At 40.2% G+C, this 21,994-nt stretch overlaps 1 protein-coding gene across 2 annotated transcripts in view; it reads left to right on the top strand.

Moving 5' to 3' along the window:
• The first annotated feature begins 6,230 nt into the window (after positions 1–6,230).
• The window catches only part of LOC115203770 (LIM domain transcription factor LMO4-B), a 35,714-nt gene continuing 19,950 nt past the window's right edge, over positions 6,231–21,994 (top strand). The window contains exons 1-2 of one of the 2 annotated variants that reach the window (XM_029768747.1): positions 6,231–6,667; positions 9,106–9,252. The gene's annotated coding sequence lies outside the window, so the exon portion shown is untranslated. The remainder of the gene's footprint in view (positions 6,668–9,105; positions 9,253–21,994) is intronic. The other variant, XM_029768745.1, reaches the window with a different exon arrangement.

Raw genomic sequence — 21,994 nt, 5'->3', positions numbered from 1 at the left:
CGCAGCCATCTTATCTATTTCAAGTCTTCTCTCATTGATCGAGACAGGTGTGTCCACCCCAAAGTGGCCTATGTCATGATGACAGACACTTGTCTCACCATTCCAAAGAAACATACACTAAGTTCAGGGAACACTTGTCACTGTGGGAGGAGTGTTGTTATGGTAAAACTGCCATTCAGCTGCTCTTGAGTAATCTTCAACTTAAAATCCAGCATAATGTCCAATCCAGCAAGAGGGATACAGTTCTGCTACAATGACACACACAGGCAAAGGAATTCTGTTTCTCAACAAGAATCCACTCCAGGAAGAAGCCCAGGTGCCACATGGTATTGTCTATAAGACAATTTTTTTTTTAATTATTATGCATTGCACAGTTTGAACAAGAGCTGAACTTTCCCAGCAGAACAACATTAGGGTAGACAAGTTGAACATGCATACATAGGCATAGAGATTACATTTAGAACAATATCTATCCTAATAGAAAGAAATATGTCATAACCTTCAACCTTTGCACAGATGTACATAGGTAGGTAAGCAGACAGTATCTAGCTACTGTACAGCCATGTCTAACAGGCATGCTTAGGCAAATATTTTTTATAATAAATCCAGCTTATCAGTTTCAGAGATTTACAACATTTTTTGAGGCTAGTGTCCCACCCACCGTGCACACTATTCAACAGCCAGTGAAAAATCAGGGCGCCAAATTCGAAAACAACAAAATGTCATAATTAAAATTTCTCAAACATACAACTATTTTACACCATTTTATAGATAAACATCTTCTTAATCCAACCACATTGTCCGATTTCAAAAAGGCTTTACAGAGAAAGCATAAAGTTAGATTATGTTAGGACAGTACATAGACTAAACATTACACACAGCCATTTTCAATGCAAGGACAAGCATCACCAAAAGCAGAAAACCAGCTAGAATTATGCACTAACCTTTGACAATCTTCATCAGATGACACTCCTAGGACATTATGTTAGACAATACATGCATTTTTTGTTCTATCTAGTTCATATTTATATCCAAAAACCCCATTTTACATTGGCGCGTGACGTTCAGAAAATGTATTTCCCCCAAAACTCCCGCTTAATCAGCACAACAATTTGAAAAAAATACTCATTATAAACGTTGATAAAATATTAAACTGTTATTCAAAGAATTATAGACTAACATCTCCTGAATGCAACCGCATTGACAGATTTCAAAATAACTTTACTGGGAAAGCACACTTTGCAATAATCTGAGTACTGCGCTCAGACAAAAACATCAGGCAATTACAGATACCCGCCATTTTGGAGTCATCTAAATGCATAAATAGCAATAGAAATATTCACTTGCCTTTAGCCTCTTACATCTAGACGTTCTGCTAGCGGAACACCTCTCCAATATCCAATGATAAGGCGTGGCGCGAAATACAAACTCCTCGAAAATCCAAAAACTTCCATTTTTCAAACATATGACTATTTTACACCATTTTAAAGACAAGACTCTCCTTTATCTAACCACACTGTCCGATTTCAAAAATACTTTACAACGAAAGCAAAAAATTTGATTATGTCAGCAGAGTACCCAGCCAGAAATAATCAGACACCCATTTTTCAAGCTAGCATATAATGTCACAAAAACCAAAACCACAGCTAAATGCAGCACTAACCATTGATGATCTTCATCAGATGACACTCCTAGGACATTATGTTATACAATACATGCATGTTTTGTTCAATCAAGTACATATTTATATCAAAAACCAGCTTTTTACATTAGCATGTGACATTCAGAACTAGCATTCCACCGAACACTTCCGGTGAATTTACTAAATTACTCAAGATAAACGTTCACAAAAAACATAACAATTATTTTAAGAATTATAGACACAGAACTCCTTTATGCAATCGCGGTGTCCGAATCGCGGTGAAAGCACATTTTGCAATATTCTGAGTAGATAGCTCGACATCACGGGCTAGCTAATTTGACACCCACCAAGTTTGGTACTCACCAAACTCAGATTTACTATAAGAAAAATTGGATTACCTTTGCTGTTCTTCGTCAGAATGCACTCCCAGGACTTCTACTTCAACAACAAATGTTGGTTTGGTTCCAAATAATCCATAGTTATATCCAAATAGCGGCGTTTTGTTCATGCGTTCAAGACACTATCCGAAGGGTAACGAAGGGTGACGCGCGGACCCGTATCGTGACAAAAAAATGCAAAAATATTCCATTACCGTACTTCGAAGCATGTCAAATGCTGTTTAAAATCAATTTTTATGCGATTTTTCTTGTAAAAAAGCGATAATATTCCGACCGGGAGACGTCCTTTCCGTTCAAAGACTCAAAATCTAAAATGGACTCTTCACATGCATGCGCGCGCCCGTCTCATTGTTCTCAGATCGACCACTATCCAAATGCGCTACTGTTTTTCAGCCAGTAACTGCAGAGTCATCATTCAACGTTCTGGCACCTTCTGAGAGCCTATGGGAGCCTTAGAAAGTGTCACGTTACAGCAGAGATCCTTTGTTTTGGATAGAGATGACAAAGAAGGCCAAGAAATGGTCAGACAGGGTACTTCCTGTACAGAATCTTCTCAGGTTTTGGCCTGCCATTTGAGTTCTGTTATACTCACAGACACCATTTAAACAGTTTTAGAGACTTTGGAGTGTTTTTTATCCAAAGCTACTAATTATATGCATATTCTAGTTTCTGGGCAGGAGTAATAACCAGATTAAGTCGGGTATGTTTTTTATCCGGCCGTGAAAATACTGCCCCCTATCCATAACAAGTCAATAATCTTCATCAGAAGGCACTTCCAGGTATCCCAGGTCCACAGTAAATGTTGTTTTGTTCGATAAAGTTCATAATTTATGTCCAAATAACTCCATGTTGTTTGCGCGTTCAGTAAGCTACTCAAAATGTAGGACGCGCGAGGAAAATGTCACGCCGAAAACTCCCAAAAAAGTTATATTTAAGTTCGTTCAAACATGTCAAATGTTGTATAGCATCAATCTTTAGGGCCATTTTAACTTCAAACTTCAATAATATTCCAATCGGACCATTGCTATGTCTTGAAAAACGTTTTGGAACACAGGTCCCTTCTCACATGAACGCGTGCAATGAACTGATGTGATTTTCTGAGTCACCTACTTCCCAGCCTTCTAGTTCGGTCTGTGTTTACCGCAAAAGCCTCAAACCACTTTCAAAATACTGTTGACATCTAGTGGAAGCCTTAGGAAGTGCAAAATGAACCCTAACTCACTGTGTGCCAGAAAGGCAAGGACTTGAAAAAACTACAGGAACCAGATTTTCATTTCCCGGTTGTAGTTTTCTCAGGTTTTTGCCTGCCATATGAGTTCTGTTATACTCACAGACATCATTCAAACAGTTTTGGAAACTTTAGAGTGTTTTCTATCCAAATTTAATTTGCAAATATTTCACTCTGGGCCCGAGTATTAGGCCGTTTACACTGGGCATGCTTTTCATCCAAAAGTGAAAATACTGCCCCCTAGCCCAGACAGGTTGAAGCGTTTAATTATTGTTTCTCCTCACTGCTAGCTAGTAAACTTAACTAGCTAGCTTGCTGGATAGCCAATCATTGTTATTTACATCTGTTTGGAATCCTATCTTGTCTTGCTTATATTTTGTGATTTTGAAACGCATCCACAGTCATAATCATAACTATTGTCAACCCTCGTCAATTATGTTATATAGCTAGCTAGTAAAACTATTTACAGTTGCTAGTATTGCACATGTTTGCTAAAAAGTTACAGATGGGAGGTCCGGCTCATAGTAACAAGTTATCAGGCGCCTGGCTAACTAGCTAGCCAATGCTAGTCATATGCTAACTTTTTTATAGTTTGTATAGTAACCATATCTACAACTAAAAAGTGAAAAGGTTTACAATCGTGATACAATAGATCTCCAATTGTAAAATCTCTTCTATTTTTGTCATAGACATGGCAACCAGTAACTAGCAACCTACCTAGCTGTCTTAGTTAGCAAACATAAAATGTATTTGATTTCCCACCCACTGTAACACAGTAGTATGTTAGCCAGCAATACACAATATGTGACCCCCAACAGCTGGATTCGGTAATATGAAGAACATTTTGAAATGCTGTTTTTTACATTGGACAAAAGTCAAGACTCAGAGCTAGAAAATGGTCTATCATACACTGCAGTTGAGGAACAACGGGAAAGTAATTCTGCTTTTTAAGTTGATAAACGTAACCACACTTTTGAGAAACTGGCCCTTGAATGTTTTGGTACCCCTACTGGAGAACTCTTCTTTGTCTACACCTATTCAGCATCATTCACACCCTCATAAGCCTTAGCCCCACCCATCACTTTAAGGATTCACATGCCATGTGCTAAATAACCAAAGATTTCAAGACTAAATGTGGGATAAGTAGTAGCCTACAATAAGGAAAAAACTCCAGGTAAAAATACACTTTATCTAGTCCTTGCACTATATCCTAATCTGATTTTGGTGCAGGTCATGTTGATCACATTACCATTTCTGGTAAACACACACTATATAAAATCTATGTTTATTTGTCACATGCACAGGACACAGAAGGTGTAAACGGTACAGTGAAATGGTTACTTGCATAGTAGCAAAAGTTTTCCCAGATACACTTGACGGGTCATGTGAAATAAATCCTATAACCACCCCCCAGCCACATGTAGCTAAGTGGATGGATCACTATTGTCTAGACATGTACACATCTTCATGAAATACAATAGATGGCCGTAATCACCCCAAGACACACCTGGTTAACTTGATGGGTCATGTAATCGTCTGGTGAAGTGGAGTCTTTTGATTAGACATGTAGCTAGCTAGCTAGCTAAACAATGAACTGGCATAATCCCAACTCATACTAATACCAATACAAACATTGTCATAGCTGTAGTATGAAGCTGCAGGTAGATAAAGCTAACAAAACTAGGTTCAATGTTATCTAGGTAACATTAGGCTATAACTAGCAATGCAAATGGATTCTGATTCGAATAATATTTATACATAGATCATACACGTAAAGTTAGTCAGCGAGCCAGCAAGCTAACGCTCGCTAGCTAGCTAACAGTACGCTTTAACTTGCAATGAAAATGACTTTGACAAAATTAGAAACATGTAATATCTGAAACTGTGGCTAGACTCTTACCCGTGTACATGGATGAATGCTTCATGGCAGACTGGAACCATTTCATTTAGTTTTGTTTGTAGCTACAGTACATCTTGTTTGGCCAGCATTGTGTCAAGTCTTTCCGGTTCACACTGACTGTGGCATGTGCAGAATGTATCCCATCACAACTTTGTCCAACTGATCTGTCGATAGCGCCTGCTGAATTCAATGCATCCCCTTACAAAAATGTACCATGGCAGTAAAATGAAAAAAATACCATGGTACTATCATAGGGTGTATCATTTGGCATGCGAATCCCAGACCTCCTGGGCAATTATGTGTGAAAGATCTCACTGACCTAGAAATGCCATGGACATGATGAAAACAAGACCAGATTACCCTAGGGCGAAATTCCTCTTTAAGGATTAATTAATAGCTTTTTCAACATTGCTCAGTGGTGGTGATTATGGACAATTTAAAACAGCCACAAATAAGCCAAAGTTCCTTAAACAGACATCTAACTCTTTGATTACACCGACAGCATCATTAGTATGCTGCATTATCTGGATATGTATGCAACAAATTTTCAACATTCACCTTCTGCTAACATTTCTGTCAAGACATCTACACATACATTTGATAAATACAATTTATTCACCACACCGAATACACAGCAACTGCCTCTGCAAAGCAATGCTGCAAGGCAAACACAACGTTTCATTGGAAATTAATGTAATTCTGGTGTACCAAAATGCAATGAACACACACCGACAGTGTAGTTGTGCAAAATAGTGTACAGCATCATCTGGATATGTATGCAACAACAGTTCAACATTCACCTTCTGCTACCATTTCTGTCAAGCCGTCTACACATACAGTTTGCATATGTTCGATATATCCAATGTATGCACCACACCGAATGCACAGCAATTGCCTCTGCAAAGCAATGCTGCAAGGCAAACGCAGAGTTTAATTGGAAATTAATGTAATTCTGGTGTCCCAAAATGTAAAGACACTGTCGGTGTGTTCGAAGCATTCTGTCAAACGCCACACACCCCTTGATGTACAATGGCTGCTGGGGCTGAACCTCGAACGCGTCATAGGAGGAGTGATTTCAATTTGTGTTCCCTGTTGGCTTTGAACTAAGGAGTAGCTCCGCCTTCATATCACAAAGCGGTGTATAGCCATGAACAAGAATCACATTCTATTAACAGAGCTCGACTGTCTGACATGAGAAATACTTCATTCAACATATTTCGCCTAATGGTTCACATGCCTATTTGAAATCCATGAAGTCGGCCAACACAGTATAAAGTAAGGAAACAGATTTAGCCTAGCCTACTTCTGGACGAGTCTGCATGATCTCCAAACGGAATACTAAACAACTGTTTGAAGTTGTTACATGTTGAGAACGGCAACAGCCGATCATTGCAGCAGTCCACGAATTGGTTGAATTCGCTTACGCCTCGTGTTGTGACACGCGCCACCATCGTGATCATTTCTTCGCCTTGACTTCACATAAACACCACGACGGAAAGGTGAGCACCGGATGACATTTATCCACTTTTTTTTTCTTTTTTTTTTACACCATAGTCCAATATCGTTCAAAGTTGCAGCCTGTGGTTCAGACAACTGTTAGACATGTACATAGTAATGCATTTAAGGCTATAATTAGAACATGTTGGTCCCCTTTTCTAGCCTGTCTGACATGTTCGGACAGATTCTTGAGCGTAAGTTATTCGTCCATGATTCTACATTTCCCTCTTTCCGGTGGAGAAAGTGGAGAACATGACTCACTTTTACCACTCATCATAGCACACATCTCATAACGCTTCGTCCATGCTGTTCTTGGGTGGATGGGTGTCTTGACTGCATCACAGCTGCAAGAGAGCACTTATACAAAGTGAAGTTGTGCTCCGTAATGATAATTAAAAAGGAGACCCTTTTTAATGAAGCAGGGATGGGTGTACGTATGGCCCTTGAGCGCATTATTAAACGAGAAGGATATATTGCTAATCTGCCTTGGTGGCAAGCGGGCCTGACCACTGCTCACTGTAGGCCTGCTATTGGTACTATTTATAGTGGCTGTTAATGGTACAGTCATGCTTTTAATTAAAACGACTTCCCCTCGCTTGTGTGAGCGGATTATTTGTTCATTTAAGCTGAATAGTTGGGTTTTGACAGGTTTTCATTAGTGTAGGTGCACCTAAGGCAGAGGGAGCAATACGTCTCTACAAAGTGACTGGTCAAATGTGAAATTTGAACTCAGCCACTGATATATGGGACTTGTTGATGTACATGAATTGAATTTAAACAAGATAAGGCAAATATGCCTTAGCCTACAAAATGCCTGGTGGTCTTATAAAACAGTTAGTACTCACAATATGTTGAGAAAATAAGGTTATATAGGCCTATACTACCTAGGTAGGTGCTTCTCCAAAGACGCTTTGCAATATAAGAATATTCAATGATTGGGAGATGAACATCAAATTGAACATGGATAACATGACAGCTCCCCACTTCTAAGGAAACCCGTCAATATATACTGAACAAAAATATAAATGCAACGATTTTGATGAGTTATAGTTCATAAGGAAATAATCAATTTAAATAAATTAGGCCCTAATCTATGGATTTCACATGACTGGGTGTAACCGATGTGAAATGGCTAGTTAGTTAGCGGTGGTGGGCGCTAATAGCGTTTCAATCGGTGACGTCACTCGCTCTGAGACCTGAAGTAGGGTTTCCCCTTGTGTTGCAAGGGCCGTGGCTTTTGTGGCGCGATGGGTAACGCGCCACAAAAGGGGTGTCAGTTGTTGTGTGCAAGGGTCCCTGGTTCGAGCCCAGGTTGGGGCGAAGAGAGGGACGGAACCTACACTGTTACATGGGCAGGGGCGCAGCCATGCCCCAGCCAATCAGAATGGCTTTATTACAGACAGAAATACTCCTCAGTTTCATCAGCTGTCCGGTGGCTGGTCTCAGACAATCCCGCAGGTGAAGCTGGATCTTGAGGTCCTGGGCTGGCGTGGTCACATGTGGTATGTACTGGATGCACTGCCAATTTCTCTAAAATTATATTGGAGGTGTTTTATGGTAGAGAAATGAACATTAAATTATCTGGCAATAGCTCTGGTGGATGTTCCTGCAGTCAGTATGCCAATTGCATGCTCTCTCAACTTAAGACATCTGTGGCATTGTGTTGTGACAACATTGTACATTTTAGTGACCTTTTATTGTACAAGGTGCACCTGTGTCACGATCATGCTGTTTAATCAGCTTCTTGATATGACACACATGTCAGGTGGATGGGTTTTCTTAGCAAAGGAGAAATTCTCATTAACAGGGATGTAAACATATTTGTTCACAACATTTAGAGAAATAAGCTTTTTGTGCATATGGAACATTGCTGGGATCTTTTATTTCAGCTCATGAAACATGGGACCAACACTTTACATGTTGCATTTATATTTTTGTTCATTATATTTCTCACCAAGTGAATAATTCAATGAAGAAGAGCCAAATGCAATTGTGTATTGGCAAGTGAACTATTATTTGCTCTGTCAACCTGAAACCAGATGCAATCCTTCAGTCTGTACTCAGACAGCCACGGTATTGTGTTCCTCCTCATTAGCCTCTGTTTTTAATCAGTCTATTACTAGAGCGGAACAGCGCTGTCTCTTCTCCTCACTAACCTTTTGTTTTGCTTGATAATTCATTTATCATGAAACACTGCAACGGAGACCAAGGTTATTACAAATCAGAGCCCACAGACGCTTATTTCTCGATAATGACTCCAGTTTATCAGAGGAAAGAGTGTAAGTAGCCTAGTCAAGGACAGAGTGCCAGGCAGACTCAAACTTTAATCTTAACAAATATAACTCTGTCACCCCCCCTCCTTTAGTGTGTGCCACTCTTTCCTCTGTCTGGTACGCTTGCGTAGACTTTCCTAACCCCATTTTCTCTTTTTTGTATTTAGAAAGCCAAGATGCTCCTTTGCCTGGAGAAATGCCCTACCTTGTTTTTAGCGATAGGCTCTGGTTCCAGATTGGCATTACAAAGTTCTGCAAAGTTCTGCTTGGAGGTGATAAGAAGGAACACTAAGTCCTTGTGCCCTCCAAACTAGGTGGGTGTCCAGTGTGTTCAGATGAGCTTGTCTAAGTCCCGTTTAGGCTAATGTACAGTTGAAGTCAGAAGTTTACATTCACCTTAGCCAAATACATTAAAACTCAGTTTTTTCACAATTCCTGACATTTAATCCTAGTCAGAATTCCTGGTCTTAGGTCAGTTAGGATCACCACTCTATTTTAATAATGTGAAATGTCAGAATAATAGTAGAGAGAATGATTTCATGTATTTCAGCTTCTATTTCTTTCATCACATTCCCAGTGGGTCAGAAGTTTACATACACTGAATTAGTATTTGGTAGCATTGCCTTTAAATTGTTTATCTTGGGTCAAACGTTTTGGGTTGCCTTCCATACGCTTCCCACAATAAGTAGGGTGAATTTTGGCCCATTCCACCTGACAGAGCTGGTGTAACTGAGTCAGGAGGTAGGCCTCCTTGCTCGCACACGCTTTTTCAGTTCTGCCCACAAATGTTCTACAGGATTGTGATGGCCATTCTAATACCTTGACTTTGTTGTCCTTAAGCCATTCTGCCACAACTTTGGAAGTATGCTTGGGGTAATTGTCCATTTGGAAGACCCATTTGCGACCAAGCTTTAACTTCCGGACTGATGTCTTGAGATGTTGCTTCAATATATCCACATCATTTTCCTCCCTTATGAAGCCATCTATTTTGTGAAGTGCACCAGTCCCTCCTGCAGCAAAGCACGCCCACAACATGATGCTGCCACCCCCGTGCTTCACGGTTGGGATGGTGTTCTTTGGCTTGCAAGCCTCCCCCTTTTTCCTTCAAACAGAACAATGGTCATTATGGCCAAACAGTTCTATTTTTACATAATGGATGGTGAGTTATATTTTTGTTTCATCAGACCAGAGGACATTTCTCCAAAAGTTACGATCTTTGTCCCCATGTGCAGTTGTAAACCATAGTCTTCCTAACTGAGCGGCCTTTCAGGTTATGTCGATATAGGACTTGTTTTACTGTGGATATAGATACTTTTGTACCGGTTTCCTCCAGGATCTTCACAAGGTCCTTTGCTGCTTTTCTGAGATTGATTTGCACCTTTCGATCCAAAGTACGTTCATCTCTAGGAGACAGAACGCGTCTCCTTCCTGAGCGGTTTGATGACTGCGTGGTCCCATGGTGTTTATACTTGCATACCATTGTTTGTACAGATGAATGTGGTACCTTCAAGCGTTTGGAAATTGCTCCTAAGGATGAACCAGACTTGTGGAGGTCAACAATTATTTTTCTGAGGTCTTATAAAGAGGCACTGAGTTTGAAGGTAGGCCTTGCAATACATCCACAGGTACACCTCCAATTGACTCAAATGATGTGAATTAGCCTATCAGAAGCTTCTAAAGCCATGACATCATTTTCTGGAAAGCTGTTTAAAGGCACAGTCAACTCAGTGAATGTAAACTTCTGACCCACTGGAATTGTGATACAGTGAAATAATCAGTCTGTAAACAATTGTTGGAAAAATTACTTGTCATGCAAAGTAGATGTCCTAACTGACTTTCCAAAACTATAGTTTGTTAACAAGAGATTTGTGGAGTGGTTGAAAAACGAGTTTAATGACTCCAACCTAAGTGTATGTAAGCTTGCGACTTACATTTTAGTCATTTAGCAGATAATTGTTGGGGCTTGCTCTGCATTGAAATATCTCTACCTCTGAAGATGATGACATCCCTCAGGCTCAGTCTCAGATTTTGCCTTGTGCTGCAAAAGATGATTAAATGTTTATTTGCATTCAAGAGATTAGTTTTCTTTTTTGCGAGGTTATTTTGGCTCTTAGTGTACGGTGGACATTTCTGCAGGTGTGTGTCTCAGTCTGTGTGATTGCGTTTGCTGTGCAAATACATTCGCTGTGCTGCCGCAACTTGTTGCAGGTACGGCAAGGAATGCTAAAATGTTTTTATTTGCAGTGCTGCAGACTAACGTTTTCCTGTACTAACCTTTTTCATTTGATGGCACCAGCCCCTTTTCAGGTGTTTGCTCTCAATAGGCATAAGCTATTTTCTAGTTAATGAGATGGTTTTTACGAAAGACATTGTCCATCTATCAGAAGACAGTTCTCATTTGCATCGCGAACGGCTACAGTGGTAGACATGCGTGCATCGCACACACACCGACGAGACGGGCTGTCCGGTGTCGCTGCTTCTTCTGAAAGTTGCAGGAAATACGAATCACTGATCTGTGATAATGGCGCTAGAGGGGATGGCTGCTGTTTTACGGTCTCCTAACCAACTGTGCTATTGTGTTTTTTTCTAATTGTTTGTTACTTGTTTTGTACATAATGTTGCTGCTATCGTCTCTTATGACCGAAAAGAGATTCTGGATATCAGAATAGCGATTAATCAGCTCAAACTGGACAAAGATATTTTTTCTTAATGAGTCTGACGCGAAGGATATACTATTATTCCGAGACCAGGCACAAATCCCAGTCATTCGCATGAAGAAAAGACAGAAATATAGGGGGCTGAGATCGGGGTGCCTTGTAAGAATTTGTCAGCGAGTGGGTAACCCGCCTTTACCATCTGTTCTATTGGCCAAAGGCACAGTCAACTCAGGAACTAGAATATGCACATTATTAGTAGATTTGGATAGAAAACATGCTGAAGTTTCTAAAACTGTTTGAATGATGTCATATTATGTCATATGGCAGGCAAAAACCTGAGAAAAATCCAACCAGGAAGTGGGAAATCTGGAGCTTGTAGTCTTTTCAAGTCATTGCCTATCTAACACACAGTGACTTAGGGTTCATTTTGCACTTCCTTAGGCTTCCACTAGATGTCAACAGTCGCAAACAACAAGGAGGAATTTGGACATAAATGATGGACTTTATCGAACAAAACAACATTTGTTGTGGACCTGGGATTCCTGGAAGTGCCTTCTGATGAAGATCATCAAAGGTAAGTGAATATTTATAATGCTATTTATGATTTAGATGACTCCTAAATGGCGGGTATCTGTATTGCCTGGTGTATGTTTCTGAGCGCCGCACTCAGATTATTGCAAAGTGTGCTTTCCCCCTGAAGCTTTTTTGAAATCTGTCACAGCGGTTGCATAAAGGAGATGGTTATCTATAATTCTTTGAATAACAGTTTAATATTTTATCAATGTTTATGATGAGTATTTTTGTAAATTGTTGTGCTGTTCACTGCGAGTATTGGAGGCAAAATATTTTCTGAACATCACGCGCCAATGTAAAATGCTGTTTTTGGATATAAATATGAACTTTATCGAACAAAACATACATGTATTGTCTAACATTGAGTCCTAGGAGTGTCATCTGATGAAGATCGTCAAAGGTTAGTGCTTAATTTTAGCTGAATTTCTGGTATTTGTGACCCCTCTACTGCTTGGAAAATGGCTGTGTGGTTTTTCTTGTGTTGTACCTGTCCTAACATAATCTAACTTTATGCTTTCGCCGTAAAGCCTTTTTGAAATCGGACAATGTGGTTACATTAAGGATAAGTGTACCTTTTAAAATGGTGTAAAATAGTCGTATGTTTGAGAACTTTGAATTATGACATTTTGTTGTTTTGAATTTGGCGCTCTGATTTTTCACTGGCTGTTGAATAGTGTGAACCGTGGGTCCCACCTGCCCAAGAGAGGTTAACAAGCGCATTTGCGAAAAAAGCACTGTCGTTGCACCAATGTACCTAAACATCAATGCCTTTCTTTAAAATCAATACACAAGTATATATTTTTAAACCTGCATATTTAGTTAATATTGCCTGCTAACATGAAATCTCTAGCGTTCATTGCACGCAGTGTCAGCGTATATGCAACAGTTTGGGCCGCCTGGCTCGTGCAAACTAATTTGCCAGAATTTTACATAATTATGACATAACATTGAAGGTTGTGCAATGTAACAGTAATATTTAGACTTAGGGATGCCACCCGTTAGATAAAACATGGAACGGTTCCGTATTTCACTGAAAGAAAAAAACGTTTTGTTTTCGAGATGATAGTTTCCGGATTCGACAATATTAATGACCTAAGGCTTGTATTTCTGTGTGTTTATTATAATTAAGTCTATGATTTGATAGAGCAGTCTGAGCGGTGGTAGGCACCAGCAGGCTCGTAAGCATTCATTCAAACAGCACTTTCGTGCGTTTTGCCAGCAGCTCTTCATTGCGCTGTTTATGACTTCAAGCCTATCAACTCCCAAGATTAGGCTGGTGTAACCGATGTGAAATGGCTAGCTAGTTAGCGGGTGCACGCTAATAGCGTTTCAAACGTCACTCGCTCTGAGACTTGGAGTAGTTGTTCCCCTTGCTCTGCGTGGGTAACGATGCTTCGAGGGTGGCTGTTGTCGATGTGTTCCTGGTTTGAGCCCAGGTAGGAGCGAGGAGAGGGACGGAAGCTATACTGTTACACTGGCAATACTAAAGTGCCTATAAGAACATCCAATAGTCAAAGGCATATGAAATACAAATCGTATAGAGAGAAATAGCCCTATAATTCCTATAATAACTACAACCTAAAACATCTTACCTGGGAATATTGAAGACTCATGTTAAAAGGAACCACCAGCTTTCATATGTTCCCATGTTCTGAGCAAGGCACTTAAACGTTAGCTTTCTTACATGGCACATATTGCACTTTTACGTTCTTCTCCAACACTTTGTTTTTGCATTATTTAAACCAAATTGAACATGTTTCATTATTTATTTGAGGCGAAATTGATTTTATTGATGTATTATATTAAGTTAAAATAAGTGTTCATTCAGTATTGTTGTAATTGTCATTATTACAAAAAAAAAAAAAATGGCAGCTTTAATCGGTATCGGCTTTTTTTGGTCCTCCAATAATCGGTATAGGCGTTGAAAAATCATAATTGGTCGACCTCTAACAGAGGGTAGTGCATATGGCCCAGTATGTCACTGGGGCCAAGCTTCCTGCCATCCAGGACCTATATACTAGGCGGTGTCAGAGGAAGGCCCAAAAAATTGTCAAAGACTCCAGTCACCCAAGTCATAGACTGTTCTCTCTGCTACCGCACTGCAAACGGTACCAGTGCCAAGTCTAGGTCTAAATGGCTCCTTAACAGCTTCTACCCACAAGCCATAAGACTGCTGAACAATTAATGAAATGGCCACCCAGACTATTTACACCCCCCCACCCTTTTTTTTTTTTACACTGCTGCTACTCGCTGTTTATTATCTATGTATAGTTACTTTACCCCTACCTACATGTAGAAATTACCTCGACTTACCTATACCCCCGCACATTGACTTGGTACCGGTACCCCCTGTATATAGCACCGTTATTTTTTTCTTCTTAAATATTTTGTTAAATATTTCTTGAACTGCATTGTTGGTTAAGGGCTTATAAGTAAGCATTTCACGGTAAGGTAACCTTTTGTTTTCAGCGCCTGTGACATAATTTTACTTGATGTATTCTGTTCATGTCTTCATTATAAACTTGGGCAAATGTAATTAATTTTCTATTGATTTCAATACATTTAATTGACTTCCTACCTAGTTCAATATGACCCAATGAGGCCTAGTGCACTCACAAAACCTTATTTGATATGTCAATACAGTATGAAACTGCGGAAGAGAGGACACTATCATTACAGGAATAATGCACTTTACTGTCTTGACCAAAATCATGGTTTTATCCGCCTAAAAATATGTGATGTTTTGATTGGAGGTGGCCAGGAGGCTTGGACAGCTCGCACCATCAATTGCATTGAGGGCATACTTATTTCACTGTACAGCCTTACCTATTGATTGTGGATCAATGACATGGGGTATCAGTCTACTCAGTGACACCCAGAGAACATTAGCATCGTAGCTCTTATTGCGGGACTCTGAAACAACTGTGAATTGAGTCACATTGATTGTCAACCTACGTGTATTGAACACTATTCCCAAGGAAAAACAATACTGTATGGATGTTTAAGAGTCTGATAACTGAGGAAGACGTTGGGGAAAAAATGTATTGTGTATTGAGTAGACTGATAGCCCATTTCATTGATCCTCAATCCTTAGGTAAAGCTGTACAGTGCAATATGAATGTCAATACACACAATAAGCACTTCACAGTTGTGTTCTGTGGGTGTCACCGTAGACTGAAACCCCATTTTATTGATTCACATTCCAACCTTGTTTAACATGATCTAGTCTAAATACGGCATGATTCCACCAATTGTAACCTTCTGCATCACTTTCAAATAGGTAATTTTATTTTGAAGGCAAACCGCAAATTCTACTATTGTGGCTGGCTTCACACACAACCCGGTCCGGTCGAGCCTCACTAGCTGGCTGCTTATAACGTTAGCTTTGGGCAACAGGGTTAAGTAGCTGGCTAGCTATTTATTTTCATGAACTGAAGTTCAATTTCAATAGGTGAACAACAAGTGGCTACCTAGCTAAAACTTACTCACAAGGATTCCTAAATCTTTGCTAAGAATAACGAAAATGCAGTTTCTACTGGTTATTGTTTTCAGTCTGGTTGTATTGGTGCTAGCTAGGTACCCCAGAAGTTGCGGTCGGTAATAAAGCATTTGTTCAACATGGTAGTGTAAACACATAGTCGTGGCCAGTGTTTGCAGACTTATTTTGTACAGCTTTGACAGTGCTACTGATAGTGGTGGCGCTTGGCTTGCACGTGCAAATTCAGAACACACACGGTTCTATAATATAACTTATTTTACATGTCAAATTAAAAGCTTATTTAACGTGTAAAATAGTGTAATTGGACTCGTCAAATAGTGGTATTTGACCTAAAAAAAAATTGACACGCAAAGACCCAAACGGCGTTCCATAGTATGTTGTGACGCTATTATTGTGTAACTCCGATAGGGCAACGTGTACCGGTGCTCGACCAGTCGGCGAAAGCCAACATCACCCACGTCAGAAAATGGTTGATTGTCAAGGACAATGAATCCCATTATCTTGGCGTTTTAATGGGTTTCACCATTTGAGTTGTCTCTCTGAAATGTTCTTGCTCTTTCAAATGACTGCTCTATCCACACAGCAGACATTGTGGGCTAGGTTAGGAATGCTGTGTTGCATCATTACGTCAAGTACCTACGTTATATACAGTTGAAGTTAGAAGTTTACGTACACTTAGGTTGGAGTCTTTAAAACTCATTTTGCAACCACTCCAGACATTTCTTGATAAAACTATAGTTTTGGCAAGTCTGTTAGGATGTCTACTTTGTGCATGACAAGTAATTTTTCCAACAATTGTTTAGATATTTTGTTTCACTTAACTAATGGGATCACAATTCCGGTGGGTCAGAAGTTTACATACACTAAGTTGACTGTGCCTTTCAACAGCTTGTAAAATTCCAGAAAATGATGTCATGGCTTTAAAAGCTTCTCATAGGCTAATTGACATAATTTGAGTCAGTTGGAGGTGTACCTGTGGATGTATTTCAAGGCCTACCTTCAAACTCAGTGCCCCTTTGCTTGACATCATGGGAAAATCTAAAAAAAATTGTAGACCTCCACAAGTCTGGTTCATCCTTGGGAGCAATTTCCAAGCGCCTGAAGGTACCACGTTCATCTGTACAAACAATAGTATGCAAGTATAAACACCATGGGACCACGCAGCCGTCATACCGCTCAGGAAGGAGACGCGTTCTGTCTCCTAGAGATGAACGTACTTTGGTGCGAAAAATGCTAATCAATCCCAGAACAACATCAAAGGACCTTGTGAAGATGCTGGAGGAAACGGGTACAAAAGTATCTATATCCACAGTAAAACGAGTCCTATATCGACATAACCTGAAAGGCCGCTCCGCAAGGAAGAAGCCACTGCTCCAAAACCGCCATAAAAAAGGCAGACTACGGTTTGCAACTGCACATGGGGACAAAGATCATACTTTTTTGGAGAAATGTCCTCTGGTCTGATGAAACAAAAATAGCACTGTTTGGCCATAATGAGCATCGTTATGTTTTGAGGAAAACGGGGGGGGCTTGCAAGCCGAAGAACACCATCCCAACCGTGAAGCATGGGGGTGGCAGCATTATGTTGTGGGGGTGCTTTGCTGCAGGAGGGACTGGTGCACTTCACAAAATAGATGGCATCATGAGGTAGGAAAATTATGTGGATATGTTGAAGCCGTCAGTCAGGAAGTTTAAAACTTGGTCGCAAATGGGTCTTCCAAATGGACCATGATCCCAAGCATACTTACAATGTTGTGGCAAAATGGCTTAAGGACAACTAAGTCAAGGTATTGGAGTGGCCATCACAAAGCCCTGACCTCAATCCTATAGGAAATTTGTGGGCAGAACTGAAAAAGCGTGTGCGAGCATGGAGGCCTACAAACCTGACTCAGTTACACCAGCTCTGTCAGGAGGAATGGGCCAAAATTCACCCAACTTATTGTGGGGAGCTTGGGGAAGGCTACTTGAAACGTTTGACCCAAGTTAAACAATTTAAAGGCAATGCTACCAAATACTAATTGAGTGTATGTAAACTTCTGACCCACTGGGAATGTGATGAAAAGATATAAAGCTGAAATAAATTATTCTCGACTATTATTCTGACATTTCACATTCTTAAAATAAAGTGATCCTAACTGACCTAAGACAGGGAATTTTTACTAGGATTAAATGTCAGGAATTGTGAAATTTTGTTTAAATTTATGTAAACTTCCGACTTCAACTGTAGGTATGAACATCAGCTTTGACATCGGTTTTGCACATCGTCGTTAAACTGGACATTGTACCAATGTCGGTATTTTTTAGCTAATATTGGCCGATTTCCGTTATGTTCACCTATATATCGTGCATCCCTAATTTCCGGTCGTAGCTGTATGCCATTTAGTTAAAACCCTTGAAAAGATTAATCAGGTGAGCTAGTTCAGGTCTACAACTAATTTGTGAAACGTCTGGTGGTCCCAGAGGAGAGGTTTGAAAACCACTGCTCTACCCAAGTCCTTTTGAAGAAGAAAAACAGGGTAGCTCATACTCAAATACATGTCTTAGAGAGAAAAGGAGGTCACATTTGTACCGCTGTTCCTGGATTTGACCAGAATTCCTGTTTTATATTTCATGAGGGTGGAGGTTCTTGTATTTTGGGGTATAGTCATTGATTTCACGCTGGTATTTCGCTGCCTGAGGAGTCTGGCTCTGAGCACAGGAAACAGACTGCAAACCAGCAAATAGAAGAGGGCCATGTAAGGTGTCTTGTGCTCCAAACTGTACACGCACTAGACGGGCTGTGTATTCATCGTACATAATGGCTTCATTGCACTAATTTAATTGTTTATAGCTGTGTGCCATTATGATAGTTCTGGTTCTGTCCCCTCTGTCTTGTACTGTTCAATGTTTCCCATATTATTTCTTAGGTGGGATATGCTATCCCCACCAACTTTGATGTCCCCACATCCCAAACAAATCAGGCTTCGAGTGTTTTAATTTCAATTTGATTTCAGTTCCCCATGCTCAGATGTAGCTGTGTGACCCACGGCTAAGAATTGCAAGTAGGGGAAACCCTGCTGTTGCCCCAGGTATATTTGAATGCTTTTCTCAAGTTGCAACCTCTGGTCTCCAGTTTTCATTGGGTGTCAGGGTTGTCGTTGGCTGTGGGAAAGCACATTGCCAGCTGGCATTTGAAACCGACTGGTAAAGGCTTGAATTGTGTCACAGGATGACCCCCCCCCCCCCTCCAGGAAAGGGTCACACTGCCTTCCTTGGCCCTCCGTGACCCCCGATTGACCTCCCCAATCAGAGCAGCTCAGTGGATGACCTTTGAACTTCCCATGGCATCTGTTGACCTTGGTGGAAGAACCGCTAGAGGAAATAACGTGATGGCGTCCTAGACGGCAGGCAAACCTCCACATGCAGACACTAAGCTCTCTTCCTTTCCTTCTCCATACAAAACCTTTAGATTTGAAGCAACAGTAATCTGCCCCCCCCCGTCTTTGCCTGGTTAGGTGAGTTTTTCAACTCTGCAGAAAAATTGAGGGCTATCTTTTGAAAGGCGCTTGTGGAAACAGCTCAGTGCTTAGTCATCAATCGAACTGAGAAATGTCTTGTACTGATATTCATGTTTGATATACTATGTGTGCACCTAACTTATTACAGGCCTATAGTACGAGTCAAGTTTGGACACCTACTCATTCAGGGGTTTTTCTTTATTTTTACTATTTTTTTACATTCAGGGGTTTTTCTTTATTTTTAAAGAAAAATATGGAATCATGTAGTAACCAAAAAAGTGTTAATTAAACAAATCAAAATATATTTAAGATTCTTCAAAGTAGCCACCCTTTGCCTTGACAGCTTTGCACATTCTTGGCATTCTCTCAACAAGTTTCATGGGGGAATCACCTGGAATGCACTTCAATTAACAGGTGTGCTTTAAGTTAATTTGTGGAATTTCTTTCCTTAATGCGTTTGAGACAATCAGTTGTGTTGTGAGAAGGTAGGGGTGCTATACAGAATATAGCCCTATTTGGTAAAATACCAAGTCCAAATTTATGGCAAGAACAGCTCAAATAAGCAAAGAGCTGACAGTCCATCATTACTTGAAGATCTGAAGGTCAGTCAATCTGGAACATTTCAAGAACTTTAAAAGTTTCAAGTGCAGTTGCAAAAACCATCATGCGCTATATTGAAACTGGCTCTCATGAGGACCGCCACAGGAAAGGAAGACCCAGAGTTACCTCTGCTGCAGAGGATAAGTTCATTAGAGTTACCTGCCAAATAAATGTTTCACAGAGTTCAGGACACATCTCAACATCAACTGTTCAGAGGAGACTGTGTGAATCAGGCCTTCCTGGTTGAATTGCTGCAAAGAAACCACTACAAAAGGACACCAATAAGAAGAAGAGACTTGCTTGGGCCAAGAAAGACTAGCAATGGACATTAGACCAGTGGAAATCTGTTCTTTGGTCTGAGTCCAATTATTTGAGACTTTTTGTTCCAAACACTGTGTCTTTGTGAGACGCAGAGTAGGCAAACGGATGAAATCTGCATGTGGTTCCCACCATGAAGCATGGAGGAGATGGTGTGATGGTGCTTTGCTGGTGACACTGTCTGTGTTTTATTTAGAATTCAAGGCACACTTAACCAGCATGGCTACCACAGCATTCTGCAGCGATACGCCATCCCATCTGGTTTGGGCTTAGTGGGATGATCATTTGTCTTTCAACAGGACAATGACCCAACACACCTCCAGGCTGTGTAAGGGCTATTTGACCAAGGAGAGTGATGGAGTGCTGCATCAGATGAGCTGGCCTCCATAATCACCCGACCTCAACCCAATTAAGATGGTTTGAGATGAGTCAGACCGCAGAGTGAAGGAAAAGCAGCCAACAAGTGCTCAGCATATGTGGGTACTCCTTTAAGACTGTTGGCAAAGCCTTCCAAGTGAAGCTGGTTGAGAGAATGCCAATAGTGTCATCAAGGAAAAGGGTGGCTACTTTAAAGAATCTCATAAAATATATGATTTAACTTTTTTTGCTTACCTCATGATTCCATATGATTTATTTCATAGTTTTGATGTCTTCACTGCTATTCTACAATGTAGAAAATTGTAAACATAAAGAAAAACCCTTGAGTGAGTAGGTGTGTCCAAACTTTTGAATGGTACTAATATACAGTTGAAGTCAGAAGTTTACATAAACTTAGGTTGGAGTCATTAACTTGTTTTTCAACCACTCCACACATTTGTTGTTAACAACTACAGTTTTTGAAGTCGGTTAGGATATCTACTTTGTGAATGACATGTAATTTTTCCAACAATTGTTTACAGACAGATTATTTCACTTATAATTCGCTGTATCACAATTCCAGTGGGTCAGAAGTTTACATACACTAAGTTGACTGTGCCATTAACCTCTATGGGCTGTGTGGGACGCAAGCGTCCCACCCCTGGTACACCCTATCAACAACAGGTGAAATATCAAGAGCGCCAAATTTGAAAACGATTAAATGTCATAATTGAAATTTCTCAAACATACAACTATCTTACACCCTTTGAAAGATAAACATCTCCTTAATCTAACCACGTTGTCCGATTTTCAAAAGGCTTTACGGCGAAAGCATAAAGTTAGATTATGTTAGGACAGTACATTGAAAATAGCTGTGTGTAATGTTTTGTCAATGCAAAGACACACGTCACCAAAAGCAGAAAACCAGCTAAAATTATGCACTAACCTTTGACAATCTCCATCAGATGACACTCCTAGGACATTATGTTAGACAATACATGCATTTTTAGTTCTATCAAGTTCATATTTATATCCAAAAACAGCGTTTTACTATGGCGTTGATGTTGAACGCAACCGGATTGCCAGATTTAAAAATAACCTTACTGGGAAATCACACTTTGCAATAATCTGAGCACTGCGCCCAGAAAAATACGCTTTGCGATACAGACTAACCGCCATGTTGGAGAGATCGAAAATACTATGTAAATAATCCATTACCTTTGATTCTCTTCATCAGATGTCACTTCCAGGAATCCCAGGTCCATAACAAATGTAGTTTTGTTAGAAAAAGCTCATAATTTATGTCCAAAAAGCTCCGTGTTGTTAGCACATGATCTAAGCCCGCCGGACTTCTCTTCATGAAAGAGGGGAGAAAAAATATTTACGTTCGTTCAAACGTTGTATAGCATAAATCATTAGGGCCTTTTTCAACCAGAACATGAATAATATTCAAGGCGGACGATTGCATTCTCTTTTAAAACGTATTGGAACGAGAGTACCCAACATGAACTCGCGCGCCAGAGTCTTGTCGGCCACCACCGTTCCAAGGCTCTTG

This window comes from Salmo trutta, chromosome 12 (genome assembly GCF_901001165.1).
Source record: "Salmo trutta chromosome 12, fSalTru1.1, whole genome shotgun sequence".
Classification (NCBI taxonomy): domain Eukaryota; kingdom Metazoa; phylum Chordata; class Actinopteri; order Salmoniformes; family Salmonidae; genus Salmo; species Salmo trutta.
This window is presented reverse-complemented; position numbering and strand designations above follow the sequence as displayed.